The sequence below is a fragment of the Ciona intestinalis genome, unplaced genomic scaffold (genome assembly GCF_000224145.3).
Source record: "Ciona intestinalis unplaced genomic scaffold, KH HT001055.1, whole genome shotgun sequence".
In the NCBI taxonomy this organism is placed as follows: domain Eukaryota; kingdom Metazoa; phylum Chordata; class Ascidiacea; order Phlebobranchia; family Cionidae; genus Ciona; species Ciona intestinalis.
In genome coordinates, this window is record NW_004191376.1 from 69440 (window position 1) to 76709 (window position 7270).

Sequence of the window (7270 nt, forward strand, 5' to 3'; positions counted from 1 at the left end):
TCGATCTGAAGACCGTTAAGCCGGGAGTTTGACTGAGGTGGTACATCTGTCAAAGAGTAACGCAGGTGTCCTAGAGCTCAGTGAGGACGGAAGCCTCGCGTAGAGCAAATAAGCTGAAATAACTTTATTTTGGAAATGTCAGATTTATGTTATGCTTGTTCGAGAGGTGTGGAACAACTGAAAAAACATTATCATATTTGTGTTTGATTGGGAAAAAATCCAATTGGTTGGTTAGATTAAAATGCGACGTTTTAATGGAAAACATTGAGCAGGGAGTTGGCGGCACAAGGAAAGTCAAACTCATTTTTTGTTTAACTCTAGATAATGCAACATATATGCACAGCCTTCTGGCAGAGATGGAGTATCAAACCAGATGCAGACCTTTTGTACTGTTTGTCCTTGCGACTTGTGGATGGTGGAAGCATATGCTGGTGTAAATGGGTAGTACATTTCGCCCGCCATTTTCATTGGAAATGGGATAGATTCGGATAAAGCAAGAGTTTTCAATCTCCAAGTAGACATTTTTTTGGAAAACTTTGCCAACAATGCCACATTGACCATTTACGTATCGTCGCGATTTATCCCTGTTCTCTGTTATTCTCATGAACATTCCTTCATAAATAGGTCTTGGCCCTGATTTGTTGTTTCCCATAATAAGAAAACACATAAAGGTGGTGTTGTACGAAAGAGATGGTGGCAACATATGGTGTCATTGATGAAAGCACTTTCCTTGTTGGTAAATGTTAAAAATTTGGTGTTGGGATTGCGTATGTACACAGATACAACATCGTCCTCTGTTGGATGATTTGAATCTGACTGTAAAAGACCTGCATAAAAAAGGGTTCAATTGTTGTTTAGTTGGTTTCCAGTAACCAATGCTCTGTTGATTCAAACTGAGTGAAAAGGGTGAATTTACGGCAAAGAGACATGAGTAGTTTGTCGTCAAATAAGTTTTTACAGTCTTGTTGATTTTGTCCGAAGGGTTGCAATTGCAATGGGTCACCGCAAAGAACTGTAATTGGTGGTCTTGCCTTAGATCGGATACTGGAAATAACGTGGTGTGAATGATTTTTGCCACCATACTGATTTCATCTAAAAGTATTATGCCAAACATTCGTAAATTCCAATTAGTAAAGCTTTCTTGTTCACGATGTATGCCTATTTTAAAAGCCGAATGAACAGTGTCACAGGTGACAGAATCTGGGAGAAAGGCTTCGTACGCGTGCTGCAGAGGAAACCTGTGGCCGTGGCAAGAAGAGCACGATGTTTCTTGGTGGAACAAACTTCACTATTACCGGTTCCATGTTCCCCTGTTAATAAAAAAAAATTAAGGGCGGTAAATAAAACATTTTTTGAACTTTGGTCAACTGTGTTTAATACTGTGGTAAAGAAGTTTTGTTGTTGTACATTAAAATAATTGAACTGTTTGTACTTGGTGTTAGCACATTCAAGTGAACAGAAGTACTGGAATTTTGTAACCAGCATTTCTATGTGCGACGTAAATTGTCAACGTATGAAAGAAATGGGTCAGTATAAAAAGAGAGAGATCACCGCGACCCCTTAAAAAGTCACGAATTTTTTTATTGCATTTCGAAAAGTTCCATCTATTATGCAAAAGAAAACATTTTTAATCATCTAAAAGCTTTCTTGTTCACGATGTATGCCTATTTTAAAAGCCGAATGAACAGTGTCACAGGTGACAGAATCTGGGAGAAAGGCTTTATACGCGTGCTGCAGAGGAAACCTGTGGGCGGGGCCAAAGTTAGTATAGACCAAGTTAGGAAACGGATTGTAAAACAACGAGTCTTATTATATTGTCGCGCGTCTATGACGTCATAGACGCCACCATTACGGATCCCACGGCATAGCATTTTATCATTGCTGGGTGCTGTTTTTCGTTTAAATATTGCGATTTTTTAAAAACCAAGCACTTCTGCGCGTAAAAATGGCTTTCTACTAATCATCTTATCAAAATAATAAATCCACAAAAGTAATCAAATTTTATTGAACACTCAATTGATTAAAAAGTAAAAAAACAGAAAATATCAAGTTTACTAACCAAAAACATAAAAGAACATGTTTAAAATATAGAAATACAAACAAAAACGCATAACATTACCATGTGTATCTAGCTGCAGTTTTGCATGTAAATTGCCGTGATTTTACTTTTTGGCTCACAAACTTAACACGTATACCGGGCAACGAAACTTAAGGTATCTTTGCAAAATTTGCCTAATATCGAAGTGACATTGAGGAAAACAATACTGGGTTACTATTTTTGATCCTCTGCTTGAATTAGTAAGCTACCTTTTCTGCGTTCGGGGTCTTTATGAAATCGGAAAACGCGAACACCTTATTTGCTACTACTTGAGTTTGGAGCTGCATGTCCACTTATGTTGGATTATAAATGTAGTATATACTGGTTCTGTAGATTCGTAGGTATGATCATATACTATTATGTGAACTAAGCTGATTGCTGCTAGTCTTAATCGCCAACGTAAAGTAGGCTACCCTGTTAAACCACACTGTACGCCGAAAAGCAGTCAAAATAATAATTGTACGCCGAAAAGCAGTCAAAATATTAATTTACTTCACATTAATCCCTAGATTTAATATTAACAAGATTTATATTAGAAATTGTTTTTTTTAAATGTCAAAATAACCGCTATACGTGTTTTCTAGTTTTGTATCGCTTACAATAGAACTAAATGAACACATGCCGACCATGCATTTGTATGGGCGATTCACGCTCTGTGGGCTCCGTAATGGCGTACACGAGCGCCGTTTCCTAACTTGATCTATACTAACTTTGGGCGTGGCAAGAAGAGCACGATGTTTCTTGGTGGAACAAACTTCAATTATTCTGCGAAGCACTTCACTTTTACCGGTTTCATGTTCCCCTGTTAATAAAAAGAATTCAAGGGCGGTAAATAAAACATTTTTTGAACTTTGGTCAACTTTGTTTAATACTGTGGTAAAGAAGTTTTGTTGTTGTACATTAAAATAATTGAACTGTTTGTACTTGGTGTTGGCACACTTAAGTGAACAGAAGTACTGGAATTTAGTAACCAGCATTTCCATGTGTGACGTAAACTGTCAACGTATGAAAGAAATGATTCAGTATAAAAAGAGGAGATCACCGCGGCCCCTTGAAAAGTCACCAATTGTTTTATTGCATTTTGAAAAGTTCCATCTATTATGCAAAAGAAAACATTTTTAATCATCTGGAACTTTTTCAAAATGCACATGTTTGCATTTGTAAACGTTCTGTGAAGTAGAGCATCCTGAAAAAAAAATTTTTTTACCCGATTCTATATTTTTATTTATTTTATTTCCCGATTCTAAAGCTCCAGAAATAGTTTTTTGTAAACCAACGGTCGTACTGAAAACGTAACATTGCAAAAGATGTACTGTAATCTGTGATGTTTAAGTCTGGAAACCTTTCTTTGTGCTTAAATGTGTCTGACCACCACAAGCTTTAGATTCGCACAAGTAATTAAAGGGATATCACCGGCCAAATGGTAGTTTCCATACATGGAATTTAAACATTTGGTAGAAAGGAACCCGTTGTGGTAAATCTCCTTGTCGGTGTTTCTGTATGAAGTCGTTGTACTTGCTGTCTGTTGCTTGGCATAAGCAGTGGTAAGCATTACGCAATTTATGTTTTCTTGAACCGTTTTCAATGATATCAATTTTGTGATGTAGAATTTTTTTAGACAGAGTTGCTGCAACACCGCCATCTTTAAATCGATAACCATGTTGTTTTCGGGAAGTACTACCAATGTGCAAGGTATATATGGAAAGGACTTGTTTATCTTCTTCAGTTAAATTTTGCAGAAATATTGGCCAATGTTGCACTGCTGGAATGTGGTACCTTTGTTTCGTATATATGCATCGTTTCGTTAACGAAATTGTTAGTGTCCTGAAAGTTGGGCGAGTGTTCACTGAGGCACTTTGACATGCATAATTGCAGTAAGTCCAAGAATTGCAGACATCCATTGTTTCAATTGGTCACCTATGCGTTGACCAGTCGATTGGTGATCACTATCAGAAAACATCTGTGAGCAGAAAATGCTGCACCCTTCGCAATTCTTTGTTCCATTCTTGTACTCACTATATGTTCAGCTTGAATTTTTTTTCTTGCAAGTGTTCATCTATTAATATAAAGTTTTGTTTGTAGTTACTCCAGTACAATTCACAGTATGTCATGATGCTGTAGGAAAAAACTATATTATTTTATTATGGGTTTAATGTAATTTAAGACAATGCTGTCCTGCATGAGTAACATGTACGATCAACAAGTGTACTTAGCTGTTCTGTAGTAATGTTTGTGCAGCAATGTAACTGTTGCACAATGCATTGCAACTTTAACGAAGAATTTTACCGTCCAGATAATTTTAAGTAGTATAGCTATCGTAAAAGATAGTGTAACTGAGCTACTACGATTAGACAGTTCATTCAACGGCTACTTATTTACATTCAATTATTAACAGTTACATGGCACTTTGTTGTAGTGCATAATTATCAACTGATCTGTTGCAGTCGATAACAACATCCTGACTGATCTCCTTGCAGCCGATAACATCCTGACTGATACTGTGTACATGTCTAACAATTGTAAAATGTAGGTGATTGATTTAACAGTCGTTACTTATACCCTTACACTTTTTTGAAACACGACTGCCTATGGTGACAGATGGGGATAGGGAGGTGTCAGTTCCTCCGGTAATCCAGTCTCCTGCAGGAAATCAGAGCGAACTGTTTGTTTATGTGATATGGGAGAAGTGGCCGAATTTATTGTTTTGATAAGCAAGCAAATATCCTGTAGTGAAGTGGTGCAATTGCTGCAGAAGTTATACTGTTTAATAATGTAATGTATCAAGAAGTGTACAATGATTTATTTGGTGTATGGAGAGACAGGAAAACAATTTAAACGACTATCGAATGTTTCAACTTTATAAATTAAGAGGTTTAATAATGAGAAATTATAAGTTTACTCCGTTTTTGTGTTTATTTGGTCAGTGGAGACACCATGCAGTTATTTAGAAAATAGTTTTTTGACACAAGCTGCAGTTTAAATTTTGAACTAAAAATAGAAACACCGTTAGTTAGTTATATCTAAACATTGTTTCATAGCTGTAAAAGCCATAATAATTTTCATATGGAACCTTATACCTTTTGTATTTATTTCGTCAATGGTGACAACATGCGGTTGATAAAAGTCATTAGTTCTTGACACGAATTGCAGTTTCAATTTTATTAATAGTTAAAACACAATGTCACCACAAAAATACAGAGAGAGTCAGTGAGTTGTATCTAAAATTTATCTTCTATCTTTATAAATGTACTAGTTTTAATATTTGGAAATTGAAAACCTCACGGGTAAAGTCACTAATGCATTTTTGCCTTTATTTAAAACGTTTCCAATTTCGTTCCGAGAAACGAAATTTCGTTCCGAAATCGCGAATATATACTTTGTTCCGAGTACAACATACATTTCTCTTCATACTTTGCTCCAAAAACGTTTTTATTTCACGTCACAAAATCGCGAATTATAATGTCTAAAAATCGGGTATTTTTTAAATTGATTAACATTCACTTGTTCCACAAAAAAAATCGTTCAGATAACAATATATTTGTTTTACAAAAACAATACATTTGTTTCAAAACAATATTTTATGTTACGAAAACAAAAAACTTTGTTCAGAAAACAATATTTTGCTTTCCGATAACAATAAATTTTGTTCCGAAATCAAAATATTTGTTTTAAGTATAGCGAATTATAATGTCTAAAAATCGGGTATTTTTTAAATTAATTAACATTCACTTGGTCCACAAAAAAATCGTTCAGATAACAATATATTTGTTTTACAAAAACAATACATTTGTTTCAAAACAATATTTTATGTTACGAAAACAAAAAACTTTGTTCAGAAAACAATATTTTTCTTTCCGATAACAATAAATTTTGTTCCGAAATCAAAATATTTGTTTTAAGTATAACATGTATTTCCTCGAATACAAAATTTTATTAAAATCCGCATAATTTTCCCCGAAAACATCTTCTTTTTGAACGTAATTATGTGGTCTAAAATCCGCTTTACTTAGAAATTTAGTTTTGGGATCATATTAATATTTCGAAAAAGTGGGATCATATATTTCGAAAAAGATATTTTTTGTTACAAAAACAATACTTTTGTTTTAAAACAATAATTTTTGGTACGAAAAATTTTGTTCCGAAAACAATATTTTTCGTTCCGATAACAATAATATATGTTGTTCCGAAATCAAAATATTTGTTTCATGTTGTGGTGTTGGTTTCATTTATAATCAATTTAACTATGTTCTTTATTCGTTCTCAATCCGTCCCCGCTATTGTTTCTGCAGTCACATTTTGGTTCAGGCGACGTGATAGAACGTACTATTACTCGCAACGCGTGTTTGTGTTGCAATATCTACTTACTTTTATTTTTTACATTTCTAACTGTTTTAATTTCCATTCTATTTTTTGAATAAGGTTTTGAAATAAAAAGAACAAATTGATAAACACGATTTCCCAACGCTTCAATGGTGACCCCGACGTGAACTGAACACAAGTCAATTTATCACAAAGATCAAGTGGAAAGAGATGCCCAAGACGCAGAACCCGCCAGTTCAGAGAGGGAGAAACCACGAGGTTATAGCATCAATCTCCCGACATTCTGGCCATCAGACCCACAATTATGGATTGCGCAAGTGGAAGCGCAGTTCAACAACAAAAACATTCAGGATCAACGAACAAGGTTTGATCTGGTTGTTACATCGCTCTCGCCTGAATACGCCGCAGAGGTGCGAGATATCATAATCTCTCCACCTGAAGAATCTCCATTTGATCGATTAAAGGAAGAACTGGTTAATCGCACAACAGTGTCTGAGAGAAAACGGCTCCAACAACTTTTATCTGCCGAAGTATTGGGGGATCGAAAGCGGACACAGTTTCTTCGACACATGAGACAGTTACTTGGCCAAAGTAACGTAGACAGCGCTATTTTAAGTGAACTCTTCTTGCAAAGGCTTCTCGCTAATGTGTGAATGATTTTAAGTGCGAACGAAAGTTTGGCTTTAGAAGATAAGGCCAAAATGGCTGATAGTATTATAGATGTGATTCCATCTTTAGTGAACTCGGTTCTCCATGAGAACAGTGAGAAACAAATCAACGCCCAGAAAGAAAAACTGCTGTTGGTGCTATTTGAATGTGATCCCATCTTCAGTGAACTCGGTTCTCCATGAG

General features: G+C 35.4%; 1 long non-coding RNA gene across 1 annotated transcript; it reads right to left on the reverse strand.

The window, feature by feature from the left end:
• Nucleotides 1–3279, reverse strand: LOC113475574. Its single transcript, XR_003397318.1, has 2 exons — nt 2809–3279; nt 1–1310 (listed from the first exon to the last, which is right to left on the reverse strand). It is a non-coding gene; the product is annotated as an uncharacterized LOC113475574 (long non-coding RNA).
• Nucleotides 3280–7270: the final 3991 nt, after the last annotated feature.